We start from the raw sequence: 23,980 nt of genomic DNA on the forward strand, positions 1-23,980 counted from the left end.
GATCACGTGAGCTGAGGATGAAAATAGATGACGAGCATGGTGCAGCAGACTGAAGATAGCGAGTGCTCACGCTCACTTATATTCCCAGAGGCGAGAAGCTACTACAAGGCTAAGTTCAAAGACAATCTTGATGGCAGACAACATGAGTGATGAGAGATTGTAAGAGGATTCAATTCAGCACTACAGCTAAGTCAACGCCTACTCTAGAATACTGAATGAAAACCCTTATTGATATATCTTTATGTCCAGTTCATGCGTTCTGGATGACTACCCCTATATAACACCCCTCTCTTGGAATCCTCCTGACCCCACTGAGCCAAGAAGTAGTTCTGTTTTGCAAGTTAAAAGGTTTATTTGATAACTTAAACAATATATATTATATCACGCTTTATAATAAATTAATAATTGGATATCACACTTAATCTGGTATGATAAAGATTAACAACGGAGAATCTGGCACTAGCACACTTCTTTATAATCACTAAGGAGTTGACATGAAATGGATAAGATAGCACACTGGTAAATAGGGACAGAAGAATAATGTGGAAGAGAATGTTTTATAGGGTTCAAGAAAATGCAAGGTTGAATGAATGAAATGCAGTATAGAAAATACTCAATATGATTTCAACAAAACAATGTAATCACTTTTCTCTGGCAATTCCCCCCCCTTTTATGCAATGCAAGGAAATGGAAGGAAAGCACACAGTTCTCAGAAATGCAATCAATGTAATTCAGTTCAATCCCCCCCAAGCACGCTTAAAGAAAACAGATAGGAGTTTTGAAAACACAGGCCCAAATGCTTTTATATGTGCTAGCAATGGCTGAGAAATATGCTGGAAATGCTTTTAATTCCCTTTCAGAGGTTCAGGGTGAGTGGTATCTAGTTAATATTAATCCAGGCTCACACTAGCAATGATTCAGGGATGATTAGCAGGTTAAACGAATTTCTGGCAAATGGAAGGCAAGCAGCTTCTGTTTTCACACGTGGAGAAATTTGCAAATCGCGGTAAAATTCGCGAATGCGTCTGGTGTGATTACAGAGGAACTACAAGGGCTAGCAATATCGTTTTGGGGTCCTAGGAAAGCCTAGGATCTCAGCTTCCAAATGAGTTACTGCAAGTCTCTAGCACAAACGGTCGCGGAGATATGAGCGATTAAATAAAGGTTGTTTTTCAGATTTGAAATTTTAAAAGCTCAAAATGACAAGTGACAGATTTTGCAGCTAGAATGACAGGTGACAGATTTGGAGTTATCAGGCAGTTCTACTTAGGTTAAATAGATTGAATTAGATGAATTTAAACTAAGAGCTTTGGTTTGGTACAGTTTTACTATGTACTCACACTATATTCTTGAATTAAATGGGCCTCATCACGGATCTGTTCAGGTTTTCTTCACTCGCCACGGACGGTCTCTCCGCACAGCGGTCTGGTCTCTGGAACTGCTAACATGGGTCTGGGTCAGCTCTGCTCTCTCTCTGGGTACATCACTGCTTCTGGATTCTGGAGATTGATGGATTTGAAGTCTCTAGTTTGTCTCTCTGGAGGTTTGATGGAGGTAAATATGGATTTTTCCGGCAGAGCTTCCAGCGGCAGATGGAAATGAAGGTCCCTATCTGTCCTGTCTCTGTTTTTATGTGTTTTTAAAATGGGTGTGTGTGAGCAGCATCACTAGCCAGCCCCTCTCCACTTGTCATTGGTCAAATTTCCATTTCTCACTTGATTGGGGAAGGAACTGTGAGTCAGAGCGATGTCATTTTATGGCTTGCAGAGAGGACACTCCCCAGTCAAATTGCACACATTCTATATTTGATAACAAAAGACATATTTGCACAGGTAAACATTGGTTTAAAATTACATGCACACATCACATATCACAGGAGATATACCCTGTCCAAACTTTGCTCTTACTGGGGGCTTGCATTCAGAAATGGCACATATTTCATTTTTTAACTGATTTTGCAATTCCGGACATTGACCCAAATTTACACACATGTGCGCAAGGAGTATGGACATTAGTTGATGAAGTGTCAGATTTTTCACATGCACACATTTTGAGTAATATCCTCTTTTCTGCTAAAACCCCCCTGTACATACCACCGGGTCCTAGCACGTCTTAAAACGTGGGCAGAAAAATCACAAGAATTATGGTATCATTTATAAAATTTTCACATGTCCGCTCTATGAATGATCCATCTTTTTAAAGTTATGTTCTGGCTCCAAAGGGGTGTGGTTTACCCTCAGCACAAGGTTGAATTTCTGGTTTTTCCAGTTCTGCCAAGCCAGCTTGCTCTCACAGGCAGTGCTCCTCCCCTTTCCTTCAGGAGGAAGCCACTTTTTACGACCATTTACGACTCCTGCCATAAACCATCTGCCTGGGTGAAGGGGTTTACATTGTTCAGAGCTCCTGTATTCTGTAGGGCTCCCCTTAATTCAATTATCAGAGAGATGGCATATCCTTAGTGTGGCCAGCAAAAGGCAGATAGGCCTGGGAACACAGTTGTGACTCAAGTTTCACTCCTGATGGGGGTAGCTGTCAAGCAAAATCAAGTTCCTTAAGCCAGACTTTCAGCTAACTGTCATGTTTTTTTGTTGCTTTTTAAATTAACTTGCAATTTTACACATGCAGCTAGAATGCTGATTCTAAGTGCAAAACTATGACATTTCAACAGTTAAAGGCATGTGACACCAAACATAGGTCACTCATTTAATCTAAACATTTTCGATTTTAGTGTCTTTAAATCCAGTGCAACTTAAACTGCTGACTCCATAGCAGTTTTGTTATAAGCATTGTTTTGGGCTCTCCATTTCCCAGATTTTGTAGGCACACAACACTCCATTCTACCAAATGTCTGCTGGTGTCCAGTGAGTTTTTAGATGTGTTGCAATGTTTAAAATAGACATTTTGAACCTGCCTTCAGAGAAACACAGGGTGGTTTTAAAGCGCTTTGAAGCTAACCGGCGCTACTGTTTTTCCTTTGGCAACCCATTTCCCTCATGGCAACCCGGCCTATCATTCTCGCACTGGTGGGTGGCAAGTGAGGCAACCATTTTGGTGTGCGCACAAACTGCGCAGCTTTCCTGGATTTCGGCGCACATGTGGGTTTTCCGCCATCTTGAATTTTCTAAGCCCACAGCACCAAATGTTGTAGCATGATAGCTTAAACGTGGGTCAGGACACCCAACAAGCCCCCCCACGCGACTGCACTTTGAATTTGAGTCGATGGGGAGTCGGGTGCACAAGGGTTTTGACCCACGCACCGGTCTGTCCGCATAATCTTCTTCCAATTCTGCAAATGGCACAGCTCAGCATCTTCTTCTCCATCCGGTACTGATCGATCGGTTCTCCTCGCCGGTCCTGATGGGAGTATTGGGCGGTACACAGGGCCCATCGCGTCTCTGCTCCCGGTCTCCGGATCGTCCTCCTTGGCCCGTCTCCAGGTTTTCTTTCTCCTAGGACGACAAAGGAAGAGCGGCAATACCTACTCATAGACGTTTTTCCACCACTGTTGAGATAGTGGGGCAGCATATGCATTTCATCATCACGAAACATTACATTCTTATTTTGAAAAAAAAAACAGTATAACTAAGAGACAGTTTCATGCAAATCACAATATTTTAGAGACTAGATGTGATATGTTTTATGATTGGAACTGAATTAGTCCGAGACAGTACCCGCTAGGATTCCAGAGGATTCCTCCAGTTGTTGCAGAGCGTGCCTGGGATGGCAACATTTCAACTGGTTTATGTGGACCCACTTGTCTTCCCCCGCTGCCAAAGGACCTTTGGGGATGTGGATTTTGTAGGCCACAGGGGAGATCTTGTCGATGATCTCAAAGGGTCCCTTCCATGTAGGCAAGAATTTCCGCTGTTTTGCCTGGTTTCTTTGGAAGTTGTATAGATAGACCCGGTCTCCCACCTGATATTCCTTCCTGGAAGTTTTCAGGTCATAATGGGTCTTCATGCTATCAGCTGATCTTTCTAGATTCCGCTGAGCATAAGCAAAAGCATGTTGGAGGTGTTTCCTTAAATTCTCCACATACTCATGAGTAGTGGAGGCATTTATCAGTGTCTGCTCTTGGGTCCTGTAGAGCAAATGCTGAGGAAGCACCATCTTGCGCCCAGTCATCAACTCAAATGGTGACATTTTGGTTGCAGTTGAAGGGGTAGATCTGATGGCCATTAGGACCAGAGGTAATCGGATATCCCAACTTGGCCCAGAATCTGCCACAAACTTCTTTAATATGCTCACAATTGTCCGGTTATATCTCTCTACTGCCCCAGAAGAAGCTGGTCTATAAGCAATATGCAGCTTTCTCTTGACCCCCAATATCTCCCACATCTTTGTCATTACTTCACTGGTGAAGTGGCTACCTCTGTCTGATTCAATCCTTTGAGGTAGACCAAAACGGGAAAAGATGTGGTTAATCATCAAGGCAGCTGCAGTTTCTGCCTTGCAATTTGGGGCTGGGAGACATTCCACCCACTTGGTAAACAAGCATGTCACAGTCAACATGTAATTATTCCCCCTAGCCGAGCGAATCACAGGGCCTACAAAGTCGATTTGTAAATCTGACCATGGCAGTGTCATCCCCCTCTTTTGGAGAGGCGCGCGGTGCGTGAGGGATGATGGCTGAAATTGTGCACACACAAGACACCCCTTCAAGTATTGGTCGAGGTCCTGCCCCATGTGTGGCCAGTATGCAACCTCTCTTAAGATTTCCAATGTTGTGTGAAACCCCCTATGACCGGCAGTGGCCGCATCATGGGCGTGACTTAACATCAGGCTTCGGAATGAGGTAGGAACCACCCACTGATCGTGGCCAGCTTTGGATTTCCTTACCAACAAACCGTCTTGGATCCGGAACATTTTTGGACATTTCATCAACACTCTTAGGTCCTCTTTCCCAATGTAATCGGTATCCGTCAGGGGAAAGTTCTCAGGGTCCTGAAGGTGCTGGTAAAATTTACCAATAATTGGATCCCCCTTCTGAGCGGTAATCAAATCAGCATCAGGGGTCTCCTTACTCCATTGTACAATTGAAAGGTCGTTGTGAGCATTTGTCTGGGACCTAGTGATGGCAGTGACCTGGATTTCCCCCAACAGGGACTCAATCTCAATTAGATCCCCTTGGATGGCCCCGGTTTTGGCCAGCTGATCAGCTAAGTCATTTCCAGTTTTGTCTGGTCCCTCTACTTTGGAATGACCCTTGATCTTTTTCCAGTAGATGGTCATTCCTTTCGAGGTGACCAGATCATCAATGTTTTGGATCAACTTCCCATGTTTCAAGGGTTTGTTGTTAGCACATAACATGCCTCTGGTTTTCCAATTAACCAGGTGCTCCACGAACCCGTTCCGTACATAATCCGAATCTGTGATTATGACCAGTTTGTGGAGTTGATGCTGGACAGCAGTGAGGATGGCCTGATGCACAGCCATCAATTCTGCCACCTGACTACTTCGGGGACCAATTTTGTATCCAGCGGAGGGTTCTGGGGACTCATTCATCCATGCATTCCCTACGCCGGCCACCAGTTCTTTCTCCCCGTTGTTGTCAACATGGTAAGAGCATCCATCCACATACACAGTGGGCATTCCCGCACACTTGTCTTCTTCAAAGACTTTGTGGGGGGAATTAAGGTATGCCTCCATGTTGTCCTTTATTTTTAGACTTTCGTCCTTGAGACAGTTTTCTCTGGCACAATCATGCAAGTCCGCCAGACCTTGCGCGAGGGGACTCTTCTTGTTTTGGCCATATCTGACCTCCACAGGAAAGCCTTGCATTGATAGAATCCAGGAAGTAATTCGGGAATTACTCACATTTCCGGCCCGGATTCTGTCACTTTGGAGATATTGCAGAGGCTGGTGTGGAGTCTCCACTATGATGTGTTCCCCCTGGATAAACGGGCGGTAATTCTTCAATGCCCACACCGTTGCCAGGAGTGCCTTCTCACAATCGTTGAATTTTTCCTCCACAGAGGATAAAGTTTTGCTCGCATAGGAGATTACTTTATTGACCTTGTCATGCTTTTGGTATAATACGGCCGTCAAGCACGTATCAGAGAACCCCGTCTCCAGGAAGAACTCCTTGTTTCTGACAGGGTAAGCTAGGCAAGGCGCTTGTGAGAGGCTTCTTTTGAGTTGTCTTACTGCCTCGGCTTGTCCTGGACCCCATTCCCACTTGACCCCCCCCCTTCAGGAGATGAATCAGGGGTCTGGTGATCTCTGCGTAGCCCTCAATGAACTTTCTGCTGTAATTAGTCAGTCCAAGGAGGCTCCTTAGTTCCCGCAGAGTTGTGGGGTCTTTCAGTTTCTGAAGTGCTTCCACTTTCTTTTCCTGGGGACAGAGACCCTGAGGAGTAATCTCATGCCCCAAGAAATTAACACGGGTTCTACACCACTGTGCTTTCTGAAAGGAAAGTTTTGCTCCGGCGGCCCTCAACTGTGTTAGAACATAACGGATCTCCGCTATGTGTTCCTCAACAGTTGAGCTTTTGATGAGGACATCATCTACATAAGCCAGGTTACCCCTCGCACCCAGGTCGGGCATGGCCTTATGTAGGAAAATATTGAACTCATTACCGGAGTTGAGGTATCCGAAGGGAGTCCGGGTCCATGTGTACTGCTGGCCCCCAAAGGTAAAAGCCAGCTTGTATTGGTCCTCCCTACTGACAGGCACAGTCCAGTATCCATTGGTCAGGTCTATTGCTGTGAATACCTGTGACCCCTGGATCTGGGCCAGCCCTTGGTCAATGTAGGGCAGAGGCCATCGGGAAGTATGGACCCGTTTGTTGAGCTCCCTGAGGTCGGCGCAGAGTCTCCACTGGCCGTTTGGCTTCAATATTCCCAGCACCGGATTATTGAAAGTGCTGTGGACTGGACGGATTATTCCCCTGGACTCAAGGTTCTTAATTATTTCAGTAAGGGACTCCATTGATGCGAGAGGCAAGCAATATTGCTTCACAAACACAGGAGTCATGCCAGGGTCCGTGGGGATTGTTGTGGTGTGGATGTCGGTGCGACCACAGTCATATGAGTCTACCGCAAAGAGATCTTGGAAATCCAAGAAAACTTGTTTCAACTTTTGCTTTTGTTCCAGAGTCACACAGGCATCAGCTAGGTTGACTCTCTCTTCCACCATCTGCCTGAAGCCTGGAAAGACTTCTGGTTTGGCTATCTCCGCGGCCTCCTCCAGCTGGGTGGAGAAGTCCCTTGTCAGAGTGCTGATTTGGACCGGAGGCTTCAGGTGGGAAAGGCAGCCCTCATGGACCTGGAAAATCACCTCATCCCTCCTGAAGTCACAAGTCACATCTTCCTTACCATAAGGGCAAGAAGTGTACACCAGGAAGTTCCCCCCATGCCGGGTAAAAATCCTGTCTGGTGTTGTATTGTCCTCACTGTCACTGTCAAAACAGTCCTTGGGGATTGGTCCTAACAGTTCATTTAATAAGTCGATGGAAAAATGTCGGTCATCAACCGCCATTCCAATAATGGTGCCTGCGGCTAGAGTAATACTCTTTAAGTCGCTGTTATCCACCTCTATTGGAATGGTGTCATGTTCTATGTTGACTAATGGAGTTGGGTTTACCCCCAACCCTTGCTGTTGGAGAGAAGCATTTAGATGTATGTAAGCATCAGGGTTTTTCAACTCTTGTCCCCTTTTGACTTTCACTTCCAGGGAGAATTGTCGGGTCCTTTCTGGGATGGTGACTTCCTCCTTAACCTGAATTTCAACTGCATAAGGTAGCAATTGAGCTGACCTAAATGCTTTTTCTGGATCATCAAAGCTCATGGGATTATCCGCTAATCGGGACCAAGCTTTGAAGTTTATTAGGTCCAAACTAATGGCAAAGCGATTGAGAATGTCACTGCCTAAGTAAAAGGCGGCAGGGACGTCTCGCACGACCCAACAATTGTGGACTATGCTCTTGTTGCCAATGGAGATTTTGAGCATACACCTGCTTGGCAGGAGATGTTTGGAATCAGGTGCTTCCAGGTCCATTTCCCATTTGTCTATCAGTTTGAAGGTGGGAATAGCTGGATCTTTTGGGAGTTGGCGGAACATGGCTTCGCTGATGAAGCTCTTACCGTTGTTCACACACACTCGAGCGAGAACAGAGTCCTTCCCATCATTTAACTGAATAGGGATGAACAACTGCTCTCCAATTTGCTGAATATCAGCCAGGCTCTGAGCTGATTTCACATCTTTCTGGACTATAGGAGTGGGAGTTTCTGATTGTGGATTAGTATAGAATCTCAGAGTGTTTCCTTCCAGCGTGGAATACCACCTTAAACTGGAAGGAAGGTTGATTTTCAGAAATAGAGAGGACCCCCCATTACCAGTCTGTTGTCCTACTCCTATTACTGTCACGTCTGGAATCTGGTTGTTCTGGAAGTGAAATTCTACTTGGTCAGATTTTTGTTCAACCATGTGGCAGGTGCCATTTAAACTAACATGGTTAACACTCTGTTTTAATTTTATTGGTCGGCTAGTCTGGGTCCAGAGGACCTTGTTTACGCAATCTATTAGGGGTGACAACCTTCTCAGGAGGTCATTCCCTAGTAAACAAGGGGTGCCCTCTGGGGTCACAACTATGACCGGGTGTTTCAACTTATGTCGCCCAATTTTAATGTCCAAGTCTGCCGTCCCCTCAACGGGAATTTCCTTCCCGTCAAAGTTCTGGAGTTGTCCAGGAAGAGAGGTGAGAGGAATTTGGTAATTCTCTCCCCTTCCTGCATTCAGTTCGTCAAAGGCCCTTCTGGACAGAAGGGTAGCTTGAGATCCAATGTCCACCAGTGCCAAAATTGTACCCTGCCCCTGTACTTGTACCGAGGCATAGTATCTTCCCTCCTTCTCCTCAAGGGGGCACAGATAATGTACATTTTTGGACAACTGGTGGGCTAATTTTCTGGTTTTGGACATGGCGAGAGAAGAGTTTTGGGCAGAATTCTGTGGAGAGCCTTGGGAATCTGAAAGAAAAATTTGGCAACTGGAGATCAGAGCCATTGTGGGTTCCCCTGGCTCCGGTTCTGGGCCGCCCCCCCCCCTTTTTGGAGGCAGTCACCGGGATGGGTTTGAACCAGGGGATTTTCTAGCTGTTGGTTCTGGGATGAGATGGTGGGCGGCGGTAGCTCAGTCTCCACATCTCCCCAGTCTGGATTTGCATCCCTAGGGACCCATTTTTCTTTGGGAGGAGTTCCCCCCTCCCTGAAGGAGAAGATCCTTTTCCCAGGATCCTCTGAGGATCCCTCTCCCTCAAATTGGAAGATCTGTACCTCCTCCTCAAACTGAGTCTGTTTGGGTCTTTTGTTTCTCTTACCCCCCCTCTGCTCCTTAGGAGACAGACTTTCAGGGGCAAGAGATTTTGTTTCCGGTTCCTGGGTTTCCAGGGGCTGTTTACAAGTGAGGAAGGAAGCTTCCTCCAAGGCTTTACACCCCCCTTCCCTTTGTGCCTCCTCCCTGGGAACCGGTGAGTTATCGGGGTACTGCCCCCGTCATTGTTCTGGAGCACCAGGTCCAGAGTTGGGTGCGTTCTGCGCCGGCACGCCCATCTGAGGGTTCTGCTGAGCCCTCAGTATGTGACCCAGATCCCGCGCCATGTTTTGAACCTGGCGCTCTAACTGGGAAACCCGCTCCGGCTGATACGGGGCCCTGTTTTCTCCCCTGGGCTGATCCCGGGAAGGGTAGCTGTCCCTTCTTTGGTAGTACCCCTGGTTGGGAAGATTTGGGTACCCCTCCACCCTTGGCCTCCCCTCTCCCGGATTCAGTGGTCTGGGCTCAGGGAATTGGGGAAAGAAGGATGGATGGTTTTGGGGCTGAAAGTCGGGTGGATATCTGGGGAAAAAGTTCTGCCCAGGGTTTGGTAAATTTCTGCCCTCCTGTGGGAAGTTAGGAGGAAAGTTCCCTGGGTTAGGTTCTTGGCTGGATCTCCCCCCTTGGGCTGGAGGAGTCCACACATAACCCAGGATGGGTCTGTTTCCCTTGTAACGGGGGCTTACATAATCAGGAGAGCGAGGGACCCCATTTGTGGGGCTGCCTCCCTGGCTCCCTGTCTGTGACTGGCCCGAGGACCTTCTGGGCCTAGCATTATTAGGTGCAGGTAGGTTTTTAGGCCCCCCCATCTCCAACTCTAAAACGGGGGTGACCTTTACCTCTGCCACCTTGGCAGCAGCAGGGGTGCTGTTGGCTTTGGGGTTTTTCTGGGCATTACTTTTGCTATCTACCGGTTTCTGCACCTCATAGATCCGGGTAGCCTGTTCAATGACCCAGTCTAAAGATCTTTTCTCGTGAAAATCCCTCACGAGCTGGGTCATGATATATTTGGGCAAGGCATGGAAAAACGTATTTATAAATTCTCTGCTATCCGTGCGCACCCTTCTTGTGGTCTGTGCAAAAGAACGCTTTAACTCCTGCACAAATTCTTGTGGGGCCTGATCCTCCCCACATTGCAAATTGTAGGCTGCCTTGCGAGCCTCTTGAGGATTTCTGTGAACAGAAAAATGTTTCAAGATGGCCGCCTTATAGGTGGACCATCTTAAATGATTTTGGTCCTCCAGCCCCGCAAAGAAACTGGAGTATTCCGGGGAGAAGGTCCACTTTACATATTGAATACAGCTTTGGCTGTCCTTCAAATGGAAAGTCTCCATCATTTGTTCAAACAACTCTAAGTGCTCCCAAACAGAATACTTAGCGTTCTTATGGTAAGGCGTGATGACGCTCCTGATCGCCTTAATCTGCTTTAAGGGGTCCTTAAGCAAGGCCCTTTTTGCCTTATTGGCCTTTTTGGTTCGGGTAACCCTTGTCCATTCGTCCTCGGACTCAGAGGCACTGCTCCCAGAGGTTCCCGTCTGTTCTTCCAGGTTTTCCCGGATTCTGCGAGCCTGGGAATGGCTGGCAGAATGTGGGGACCTGGTCTCCTGTGTCCTGCGCAGTTCAGAGGAGTCTTCAGATTCCTCCTTGCTGCCAGGATTTGATGGGTACCCCCTCCACTGACCTAACTGGGCAGAGGTTTTCAGGATGCCCTTAATGGGCCTACTCTCCTGGGGTTCCCCATTGAACTGTACTGTACTTGGGTGCCCATACCCGGATGCCCACCCCTCCATTCCTGAGTGGTACTGGCCTATGAGCCCCATACTCTTAGCTGGATAGTAATCTGCCATCCCTGTGGCCCTGTGCTCATGTGCGCCAGGGGACATGGGGGTGGTAGAGTCCAGGGACTGGGGGAGATGAAGGCCCCTGATGTTAGGGCTCCTGCGGTTATGGTCAGGAGTCTCTCTTTCCCAGCGGACCTCATCTCTATCCGCCCCTGCTCCCTGTTGCCATGCAAGAGCCTGCATTTGTGCTTTCAGTTCCTCAGTCAAGGCCTTACTAGATTCTATCAGTCTCTCCTGCATCGCTACCTGTTGTTGGAGCCTATCATTGTGTTGACAGAGGGCCTCATTTTCCCTCTGTGCTTCCTGGTTGGTCCTGGAGAACTGGGCCAGTCTTTGCTGCAGGAGGTTTACCTCCTGAGTCCCATCCCTACCGGCCTGCTCCTTTCTTGCCAGAGCATCTTCCACCCTCCTGGTGTGCTCTAACAAGTTCTGGTTTTCTTTTTGGAGGTCACCCAGCCCCTGGAGGGCCAGGTGATTTTCTTCCATTTTCCTTTTTAAATGGCAGACTTCCTGGCCTATGGTGTCTCTTTCCTGACTGAGAGCCTGCATCTGTGCTGCCAGGTCGTCCCTTTGCCTTTGGAAGGCACCAGCTTTCTGGCGCTCCTGATCAAACTCTGCCTGGGTATCCAGGTCTTTCAGAATTAGTTTGTTGCTCTCTGCCTTCACTCTATCTTGGTGGCCTTGCAGGGTGACTACCTGCTCAGCACATACCCTGTTGAAGTCCAGTTGTTGCTCCAGCTTTTTCTGGCTTTGCAGTAGGGAGTCCAAACCTTCTTGGTGTTCCTTCTGCAAGGCCAGAAATCTGGTATCCTGTTCTGACTTTTCCTTTTGCAGCACATCCATATCCTCCTTTATTTTAGTGATGTACTGCCTGGTCTCATTTTCTGACTCCTGGCTCCTGTGCAGCCTTTGCTCAGAAGAGTCCAGATCAGATTGGGCCTTCTCTAACGCCATCTGTTGTCTTTTTGCCAGATCATGGCCTTCAGCACATTTATTCTGTATGGCTCCCATATATAAATATAAATATGCCGCTATCCTAACAATCTTGTCGTGTTCATCTTTGGCCTTAGGAGCCATATATAGTTCACTCAGGGCCACATGTAATGGACCCTGATCTCTCCATAAGTCTGACCCTGTTTCAGTGACCTGTCGCGTGATGGCCTGCAACCAGGCATCCTGGCCCTGCTCAGCCCATTCACCTCTCACAAATAGTTTATGTAAGAAGTGCTCTCTGCCTATTTTCATATCTACCAAGGTCGTCATTCTAGAGATTGGTCTCTGTCCTGACTTACAGAAGTTAGTATTTTATTTTTGCAGAACAGAACTTTTCTTGGAGTGTCCCTTTTGAGGAATGCTTCACAGCGTAATGCAGCGTGGTGATCCGACTGGATATGTGTATCTGGTCAGCTGGCACGCTGTATTAAGCTGCACAAGTGGTATTCTAACCCAAACGTCCGGCCCGAGCCCCCAATTTGTAAGAGGATTCAATTCAGCACTACAGCTAAGTCAACGCCTAGTCTAGAATACTGAATGAAAACCCTTATTGATATATCTTTATGTCCAGTTCATGCGTTCTGGATGACTACCCCTATATAACACCCCTCTCTTGGAATCCTCCTGACCCCACTGAGCCAAGAAGTAGTTCTGTTTTGCAAGTTAAAAGGTTTATTTGATAACTTAAACAATATATATTATATCACGCTTTATAATAAATTAATAATTGGATATCACACTTAATCTGGTATGATAAAGATTAACAACGGAGAATCTGGCACTAGCACACTTCTTTATAATCACTAAGGAGTTGACATGAAATGGATAAGATAGCACACTGGTAAATAGGGACAGAAGAATAATGTGGAAGAGAATGTTTTATAGGGTTCAAGGAAATGCAAGGTTGAATGAATGAAATGCAGTATAGAAAATACTCAATATGATTTCAACAAAACAATGTAATCACTTTTCTCTGGCAATCCCCCCCCCTTTTATGCAATGCAAAGAAATGGAAGGAAAGCACACAGTTCTCAGAAATGCAATCAATGTAATTCAGTTCAATCCCCCCCAAGCACGCTTAAAGAAAACAGATAGGAGTTTTGAAAACACAGGCCCAAATGCTTTTATATGTGCTAGCAATGGATGAGAAATATGCTGGAAATGCTTTTAATTCCCTTTCAGAGGTTCAGGGTGAGTGGTATCTAGTTAATATTAATCCAGGCTCACACTAGCAATGATTCAGGGATGATTAGCAGGTTAAACGAATTTCTGGCAAATGGAAGGCAAGCAGCTTCTGTTTTCACACGTGGAGAAATTTGCAAATCGCGGTAAAATTCGCGAATGCGTCTGGTGCGATTACAGAGGAACTACAAGGGCTAGCAATATCGTTTTGGGGTCCTAGGAAAGCCTAGGATCTCAGCTTCCAAATGAAAGTTACTGCAAGTCTCTAGCACAAACGGTCGCAGAGATATGAGCGATTAAATAAAGGTTGTTTTTCAGATTTGAAATTTTAAAAGCTCAAAATGACAAGTGACAGATTTTGCAGCTAGAATGACAGGTGACAGATTTGGAGTTATCAGGCAGTTCTACTTAGGTTAAATAGATTGAATTAGATGAATTTAAACTAAGAGCTTTGGTTTGGTACAGTTTTACTATGTACTCACACTATATTCTTGAATTAAATGGGCCTTGTCACGGATCTGTTCAGGTTTTCTTCACTCGCCACGGACGGTCTCTCCGCACAGCGGTCTGGTCTCTGGAACTGCTAACATGGGTCTGGGTCAGCTCTGCTCTCTCTCTGGGTACAGCACTGCTTCTGGATTCTGGAGATTGATGGATTTGAAGTCTCTAGTTTGTCTCTCTGGAGGTTTGATGGAGGTAAATATGGATTTTTCCGGCAGAGCTTCCAGCGGCAGATGGAAATGAAGGTCCCTATCTGTCCTGTCTCTGTTTTTATGTGTTTTTAAAATGGGTGTGTGTGAGCAGCATCACTAGCCAGCCCCTCTCCACTTGTCATTGGTCAAATTTCCATTTCTCACTTGATTGGGGAAGGAACTGTGAGTCAGAGCGATGTCATTTTATGGCTTGCAGAGAGGACACTCCCCAGTCAAATTGCACACATTCTATATTTGATAACGAAAGACATATTTGCACAGGTAAACATTGGTTTAAAATTACATGCACACATCACATATCACAGGAGATATACCCTGTCCAAACTTTGCTCTTCCTGGGGGCTTGCATTCAGAAATGGCACATATTTCACTTTTTAACTGATTTTGCAATTCCGGACATTGACCCAAATTTACACACATGTGCGCAAGGAGTATGGACATTAGTTGATGAAGTGTCAGATTTTTCACATGCACACATTTTGAGTAATATCCTCTTTTCTGCTAAAACCCCCCTGTACATACCACCGGGTCCTAGCACGTCTTAAAACGTGGGCAGAAAAATCACAAGAATTATGGTATCATTTATAAAATTTTCACATGTCCGCTCTATGAATGATCCATCTTTTTAAAGTTATGTTCTGGCTCCAAAGGGGTGTGGTTTACCCTCAGCACAAGGTTGAATTTCTGGTTTTTCCAGTTCTGCCAAGCCAGCTTGCTCTCACAGGCAGTGCTCCTCCCCTTTCCTTCAGGAGGAAGCCACTTTTTACGACCATTTACGACTCCTGCCATAAACCATCTACCTGGGTGAAGGGGTTTACATTGTTCAGAGCTCCTGTATTCTGTAGGGCTCCCCTTAATTCAATTATCAGAGAGATGGCATATCCTTAGTGTGGCCAGCAAAAGGCAGATAGGCCTGGGAACACAGTTGTGACTCAAGTTTCACTCCTGATGGGGGTAGCTGTCAAGCAAAATCAAGTTCCTTAAGCCAGACTTTCAGCTAACTGTCATGTTTTTTTGTTGCTTTTTAAATTAACTTGCAATTTTACACATGCAGCTAGAATGCTGATTCTAAGTGCAAAACTATGACATTTCAACAGTTACAAAGGCATGTGACACCAAACATAGGTCACTCATTTAATCTAAACATTTTCGATTTTAGTGTCTTTAAATCCAGTGCAACTTAAACTGCTGACTCCATAGCAGTTTTGTTATAAGCATTGTTTTGGGCTCTTCATTTCCCAGATTTTGTAGGCACACAACACTCCATTCTACCAAATGTCTGCTGGTGTCCAGTGAGTTTTTAGATGTGTTGCAATGTTTAAAATAGACATTTTGAGCCTGCCTTCAGAGAAACACAGGGTGGTTTTAAAGCGCTTTGAAGCTAACCGGCGCTACTGTTTTTCCTTTGGCAACCCATTTCCCTCATGGCAACCCGGCCTATCATTCTCGCACTGGTGGGTGGCAAGTGAGGCAACCATTTTGGTGTGCGCACAAACTGCGCAGCTTTCCTGGATTTCGGCGCACATGTGGGTTTTCCGCCATCTTGAATTTTCTAAGCCCACAGCACCAAATGTTGTAGCATGATAGCTTAAACGTGGGTCAGGACACCCAACAAGATGATGGGCTAATTGGGTGGGGAGGTGCGGTGAAGCTCACCCACCAGCACCTGGGGTACCAGTTTACGTGCTGCTAGAGAATTGAATGTTCCAGAAGGGCACAAGCGTGCCAACCAATTATAGGAGGCTTTATAATGAAGAGCCTTATAGTTTGAGAACCAATCATGTGTTGTGTTTCTAATTACTGTCGATGAGTGGCCCACCTGTCTATAGAAACCTAATCACGATCCTATCCATCCCATATAGAAAGTATACTTAGATATTCCCATTGAGCCAACCACAATCCCATGTAGGTTTTCTTAATTTGCCATGTAGTACGATGGATTTTTAGTATATAAATGTGATTTTCTATGAAATGCACTGAGAATATGCTGTGCAATGTCCATTGTACTCCCTGTTTTAAACAATTGCAAATGAAACAGTTATTTGCCAACTTCCTGAGTCAGTCTTATTGTTTAGTGTGAGAGTTAGTCTCCGTCCCATCCATAGTATGATGTGTTGTGTTACCTTGATTAAAAGGGCCTCTAAGGTTCATTATCCTGAATGGACAACCTGCCATTTCCCTTAGTGAGTCCTCATCACAGGCCTCATTGAGTGTAGCGTTCTCTCTGGGGTTATCCTGAATGGATCGGGCACCTTTTACATATTGAGGCCAATTATGAGGACTCACTGAATGTAGCGTTCTGTCCAGGGTTATCCTGAATGGGTTAGGCGCCCTTTGCCTTAGTGAGTCCTCATCACAGGCCTCGCGGAGTGTAGCGTTCTCTCCAGGGTTATACTGAATGGATCGCCTGCACTTTCCCTTAGTAAGTCCTCATCATAGGCCTCACTGAGTGTAGCGTTCTCTCCAGAGTTATCCTGATTGGATAACCCGCCCGTTCCCTTAGTGAGTGCTCACCACAGGCCTCGCCAGCATTCTCTCCAGGGTTATTGTGCAGGGTCAGAAATGTGAGGAGGACCACGTTGTGAGGGTTCTCAATAAATGCCATTTTATTAGAATATAAGGTTTGATGAACGCCTCGCTATCCCGAGCCTGACGAGGATTTCCCTGCCTAGAATAAACTGAAGGAAACCCTCTAACAAAGGATATCTGTCCCTCGCACTAAACATGCAACAAATAAACAACGAAATACACGGCCGTCCAAAACAGTAATGATTGAGTTCATAAAGTAACCACAGTCTTTCTTCACAGCCTGGGCGGACTCCCTTCCCCAAGGTTTATACGTGATTCTGCTTCACAGTTCAAGGAAAGAACACCAGGAAATCCAAGTTTGCAGCAAAGTTCCAATATAGTCTGATGCGACTTCAACTTGTCAACCGAAAATTCCAACACACAGATCACAAGAGTCTTCTTTGCACAGATGTTTAGTTCCTCAACAGCAGCAATATGTATATTGGCCAGGATGATTTGCCACTTTAGCAACTCCAGGAAATATAACTTCTCCACTACAGCCTTGCTTGGCTCTTCCTCCAATACTCCTAGCACAAACAATGTCTCTGGCAGGACCTCCTTATAGCACTTTGCCACCTTTCACTTGCCTGCTTCCATGCCAGGCCTACGATACTAGCACAAACAATGTCTCTGGCAGGTCCTCCTTATAGCACTTTGCCACCTTTCACTTGGCATGCTTCCATGCCAGGCCTACGATACTAGCACAAACAATGTCTCTGGCAGGACCTCCTTATAGCACTTTGCCACCTTTCACTTGCCTGCTTCCATGCCAGTCCTACGATCCTAGCACAAACAATGTCTCTCTCAGGGCTTTCTTATAGCACTTTGCCACCTTTTACTTGGCCTGCTTCCATGCCAGGCCTACGATCCTAGCACAAGCAATGTCTCTGACAGGACCGCCTTATAGCACTTTGCCACCTTTCACTTGGCCTGCTTCCATGCCAGGCCTGCGATCTTCAGAGGCGTGCCATTCGGGTATGCTCCCTTGAAGAAGTGACAGCCGCTTCGCAGCATTCAGCAGATGCCAGTGTTAATACTTTCAACACCTTAGGGAAGACAAGACTCGCATTGATGCTCTTCAACACTTTTCTGCAAATGCTGTTCCTTTCCTTCTGGACTCTTGTCCCCAGAAGGGCAGCCTTTTTGCCACTCGTTTCCTCACTTTACAAACAAACAAAGACTGGCACGAGGGCCTTTCAAGCCTCCCAGTCCGCTCAGGTGTGGGTCATCTACAATAATGAACTGACCACCCTGCAACACTGTGCCTCTTCAGCCCTCCTGCTCTTTCCAGTACCCCGGGAATTCTGGGACTTGAAGTCCTTAAGGGAACAATCATGATTTCTTCTGTTGTACTGCTTTCAAACCTCAATGTGTTACTTATAGCATTCTCTAAAGGAACTTTACACGAATTAGTCATTAACCCTGATTGTACAGAAGATGGCAATTATTTTACGCTGTTTTCCCATTTTTCCTTTCACTGCCTCTTTGACTAAAAGGGAGTTTCTTTGCTTTATATGTCTCCTGAACTTTAGAAACATTTTGATTCCTCTCCAAGTCCAGGGGTGCATGAGTGGGTTCGCCCTATTTGTATGGACATCTCGTCGGCCATTGCAGACTTTGTCATTGCTAAATCCTCCCCCTAGAGCAGTAGTCTTCAAACTTCAGGCCCCCCCTGAGCAAGATTTGGGCAGGCCAGTCCCCCCCCAATATGCCAAATGGACAGTATGTGCAAATGGCTATGAATTATTGCGTGCTGTCACAGCACCCTTCTCCCAGTATAGACCCTGGGCTCCCCCACCTGCTCCCATCACAGTCGCTGGGCTCCCTCATCCCACTCCTACGCAGTCCCTGGGCTCTCCCCACCCTATGACAGACCCTGGGCTCCCCCACCTGCTCCCATCACAGTCGCTGGGCTCCCTCATCCCACTCCTACGCAGTCCCTGGGCTCTCCCCACCCTATGACAGACCCTGGGCTCCCCCACCTGCTCCCATCACAGTCGCTGGGCTCCCTCATCCCACTCCTACGCAGTCCCTGGGCTCTCCCCACCCTATGACAGACCCTGGGCTCCCCCACCTGCTCCCATCACAGTCGCTGGGCTCCCTCATCCCACTCCTACGCAGTCCCTGGGCTCTCCCCACCCTATGACAGTCCCTGGGCTCTCCCCACCCTATGAAAGTCCCTGGGCTCCCCCACCTGCTCCCATCACAGTCGCTGGGCTCCCTCATCCCACTCCTACGCAGTCCCTGGGCTCTCCCCACCCTATGACAGTCCCTGGGCTCCCCCACCCTGCTCACACCTCTATACCATGGCTCCCGCCCATCTTGCACCCACCACAGTCCCTGGGCTCCCCCACCCTGCTCCCACCTCTATACCATGGCTGCCGCCCATCTTGCACCCACCACAGTCCCTGGGCTCCCCCACCCTGCTCCCACCTCTATACCATGGCTCCCGCCCATCTTGCACCCACCACAGACCCTGGGCTCTCCCCACCCTGCTCCCACCTCTATACCATGGCTCCCGCCCATCTTGCACCCACCACAGTCCCTGAGCTCCCCCACCCTGCTCCCACCTCTATACCATGGCTCCCGCCCATCTTGCACCCACCACAGTCCCTGGGCTCCCCCACCCTGCTCCCACCTCTATACCATGGCTCCCGCCCATCTTGCACCCACCACAGTCCCTGGGCTCCCCCACCGTGCTCCCACCTCTATACCATGGCTCCCGCCCATCTTGCACCCACCACAGTCCCTGGGCTCCCCCACCCTGCTCCCACCTCTATACCATGGCTCCCGCCCATCTTGCACCCACCACAGACCCTGGGCTCCCCCACCTGCTCCCATCACAGTCGCTGGGCTCCCTCATCCCACTCCTACGCAGTCCCTGGGCTCTCCCCACCCTATGACAGTCCCTGGGCTCTCCCCACCCTATGAAAGTCCCTGGGCTCCCCCACCTGCTCCCATCACAGTCGCTGGGCTCCCTCATCCCACTCCTACGCAGTCCCTGGGCTCTCCCCACTCTATGACAGACCCTGGGCTCCCCCACCTGCTCCCATCACAGTCGCTGGGCTCCCTCATCCCACTCCTACGCAGTCCCTGGGCTCTCCCCACCCTATGACAGACCCTGGGCTCCCCCACCTGCTCCCATCACAGTCGCTGGGCTCCCTCATCCCACTCCTACGCAGTCCCTGGGCTCTCCCCACCCTATGACAGTCCCTGGGCTCTCCCCACCCTATGAAAGTCCCTGGGCTCCCCCACCTGCTCCCATCACAGTCGCTGGGCTCCCTCATCCCACTCCTACGCAGTCCCTGGGCTCTCCCCACCCTATGACAGTCCCTTGGCTCCCCCACCCTGCTCACACCTCTATACCATGGCTCCCGCCCATCTTGCACCCACCACAGTCCCTGGGCTCCCCCACCCTGCTCCCACCTCTATACCATGGCTCCCGCCCATCTTGCACCCACCACAGTCCCTGGGCTCCCCCACCCTGCTCCCACCTCTATACCATGGCTCCCGCCCATCTTGCACCCACCACAGACCCTGGGCTCTCCCCACCCTGCTCCCACCTCTATACCATGGCTCCCGCCCATCTTGCACCCACCACAGTCCCTGGGCTCCCCCACCCTGCTCCCACCTCTATACCATGGCTCCCGCCCATCTTGCACCCACCACAGTCCCTGGGCTCCCCCACCCTGCTCCCACCTCTATACCATGGCTCCCGCCCATCTTGCACCCACCACAGTCCCTGGGCGCTCCCACCTCTATACCATGGCTCCCGCCCATCTTGCACCCACCACAGTCCCTGGGCTCCCCCACCCTGCTCCCACCTCTATACCATGGCTCCCGCCCATCTTGCACCCACCACAGACCCTGGGCTCTCCCCACCCTGCTCCCACCTCTATACCATGGCTCCCGCCCATCTTGCACCCACCACAGTCCCTGGGCTCTCCCCGCCCTATGACAGACCCTGGGCTCCCCCACCTGCTCCCATCACAGTCGCTGGGCTCCCTCATCCCACTCCTACGCAGTCCCTGGGCTCTCCCCACCCTATGACAGACCCTGGGCTCCCCCACCTGCTCCCATCACAGTCGCTGGGCTCCCTCATCCCACTCCTACGCAGTTGCTGGGCTCCCTCATCCCACTCCTACGCAGTCCCTGGGCTCTCCCCACCCTATGACAGTCCCTGGGCTCTCCCCACCCTATGACAGACCCTGGGCTCTCCCCACCCTGCTCCCGACTCTATACCATGGCTCCCGCCCATCTTGCACCCACCACAGACCATGGGCTCTCCCCACCCTATGACAGACCCTGGGCTCTCCCCACCCTGCTCCCACCTCTATACCATGGCTCCCGCCCATCTTGCACCCACCACAGTCCCTGGGCTCTCCCCACCCTATGACAGACCCTGGGCTCTCCCCACCCTGCTCCCACCTCTATACCATGGCTCCCGCCCATCTTGCACCCACCACAGACCCTGGGCTCCCCCACCCTGCTCCCACCTCTATACCATGGCTCCCGCCCATCTTGCACCCACCACAGTCCCTGGGCTCTCCCCACCCTATGACAGACCCTGGGCTCTCCCCACCCTGCTCCCACCTCTATACCATGGCTCCCGCCCATCTTGCACCCACCACAGTCCCTGGGCTCTCCCCACCCTATGACAGACCCTGGGCTCTCCCCACCCTGCTCCCACCTCTATACCATGGCTCCCGCCCATCTTGCACCCACCACAGTCCCTGGGCTCCCCCACCCTGCTCCCACCTCTATACCATGGCTCCCGCCCATCTTGCACCCACCACAGTCCCTGGGCTCTCCCCACCCTATGACAGATCCTGGGCTCTCCCCACCCTGCTCCCACCTCTATACCATGGCTCCTGCCCATCTTGCACCCACCACAGTCCCTGGGCTCCCCCACCCTGCTCCCACCTCTATACCATGGCTCCCGCCCATCTTGCACCCACCACAGACCCTGGGCTCTCCCCACCCTGCTCCCACCTCTATACCATGGCTCCCGCCCATCTTGCACCCACCACAGTCCCTGGGCTCCCCCACCCTGCTCCCACCTCTATACCATGGCTCCCGCCCATCTTGCACCCACCACAGTCCCTGGGCTCCCCCACCCTGCTCCCACCTCTATACCATGGCTCCCGCCCATCTTGCACTCACCACACACCCTGGGCTCTCCCCACCCTGCTCCCACCTCTATACCATGGCTCCCGCCCATCTTGCACCCACCACAGTCCCTGGGCTCCCCCCACCCTATGACAGTCCCTGGGCTCCCCCACCCTGCTCCCACCCCTATACCATGGCTCCCGCCCATCTTGCACCCACCACAGTCCCTGGGCTCCCCCACCCTGCTCCCACCTCTATACCATGGCTCCCGCCCATCTTGCACCCACCACAGTCCCTGGGCTCCCCCACCCTGCTCCCACCTCTATACCATGGCTCCCGCCCATCTTGCACCCACCACAGTCCCTGGGCTCCCCCACCACATTCCCAACACAGTCCCTGGGCTCTCCCCACCCTGCTCCCACCTCTATACCATGGCTCCCGCCCATCTTGCACCCACCACAGTCCCTGGGCTCCCCCACCCTGCTCCCACCTCTATACCATGGCTCCCGCCCATCTTGCACCCACCACAGTCCCTGGGCTCCCCCACCCTGCTCCCACCTCTATACCATGGCTCCTGCCCATCTTGCACCCACCACAGTCCCTGGGCTCCCCCACCTGCTCCCATCACAGTCGCTGGGCTCCCTCATCCCACTCCTACGCAGTCCCTGGGCTCTCCCCACCCTATGACAGACCCTGGGCTCTCCCCACCCTATGACAGACCCTGGGCTCTCCCCACCCTGCTCCCACCTCTATACCATGGCTCCCGCCCATCTTGCACCCACCACAGTCCCTGGGCTCCCCCACCCCATTCCCAACACAGTCCGAGGGCCAGTGGCGACTGGTCAATCTTTCAAGTGGAGGGGCATAAATATTTCCCCCAAAAATGCCATAGCGACCGAGCGTGCGAGAGAACCCAAACCATTCAAGTGGGGTTTAGGGGGTATGCCCCCGTGAATTTAAAAAAAATAATGGGTTAAAATGTTGCATTGTAGAGAATACTTTAAAAAAAAAAAATGGGTAAAAAGACAAACGGTTTGCAATTGGTGCTGGGGGGCCCAGGGGGCAGGCATGACATTTTTTACTAGACATCTATGATAGATGTTCAGTAAAAAGATACCATCCCTGTTCCCTGGGCCCCCCTGGGTCTAACACAGCATAGTTATGTGTGTATGCAAGGTGCTGGGGGGCAAAGGGGGAAAGCATGGTATTTTTGACTGGACATCTATGATAGATATCCAGTAAAAAAATACTGTCCCTGTCCCCTGGGATCCACAGCACCTCAGAAGGAGAACTGATTTTGGCAGGTGGGCAGGGGGTTTGTGCAACAAAATGCCTTTGTTGTACAACCCTCCTTCCCCCCCCTTCAACCCCCCACTCGCCAAAATCAGCTCAACGGACCAAAACAAACACACACACACATTCACACAAGCACCCATCACCATACACTCACTCATAAAACAAGCATACATGCATCCATACACATATTTAAATTAAACATACCATGTGTGTGGGTGCTGAAACGCCCCTGTCCGTATGTGCGAGGAGGCGCAGGAGCTCCCCCTCGCACATACAGACATGCAGTGCCCCAGCCAGCATTTCCAATGAGCTATGCAAGGCTGGCGAAGCAAAATGCCCCCAGACTTGCATGGCTCAGTGAGCATGTGCGGCTGGGGAACTGAACTGAGCTGTCAAAGGGAAACAGTGTTTCCCTTTGACAGTTCAGCCAGCCCAGGAGCACTCCCTCAGCTGGAAAAATCAGCTGAGTGAGTGCTCCGTGTTTCACTGGGCTGGCTCCTTGGCTCCTCCATAATGGGTCAGAGGGCCACCGGGTGGACACCCCTCGCCCATTATGGATGAGCCGCAAGGCTCGGACTGGGTATAAGGCAACAGGGCAACGCCCGTACCAAATATGCAAAATGCTAGTGTGGGCGAGTCAAAATGGGCCACTTTTCTGGCCAATGTGGGCCAGTTTGATGAGTTACTTCACTATACAGCTAGTAATTTTGTCCATTGGTGCTGAATAAATATTCTTTAAATATCACAATTTGCTTTCATTTTAACAACAAAAAAAACCTTGGATACTATTCAAACAGTCTGTGACTAAAGGAATGAATTGCAATTGCAACTGGGGGCCACTTTTTCATTGGTTCCTGAGACAGTTCCATGCTTCAGTCCGACCATGTGAGCCGCCCCTGCCCATTTCCTCCAATCTAAAAAAAAAAAAAAGAAAATGTTTTTCTTTATTAACATTTCATGCTGTGCTC

At 49.6% G+C, this 23,980-nt stretch overlaps 1 protein-coding gene across 1 annotated transcript in view; it reads left to right on the forward strand.

The window, feature by feature from the left end:
- The window catches only part of LOC138522062 (RLA class I histocompatibility antigen, alpha chain 19-1-like), a 285,577-nt gene that overhangs the window by 134,152 nt on the left and 127,445 nt on the right, over positions 1-23,980 (forward strand). The window lies entirely within an intron of this gene.

Source organism: Ambystoma mexicanum, chromosome 13 (assembly GCF_040938575.1).
Source record: "Ambystoma mexicanum isolate Mex_15411 chromosome 13, UKY_AmexF1_1, whole genome shotgun sequence".
NCBI lineage: Eukaryota > Metazoa > Chordata > Amphibia > Caudata > Ambystomatidae > Ambystoma > Ambystoma mexicanum.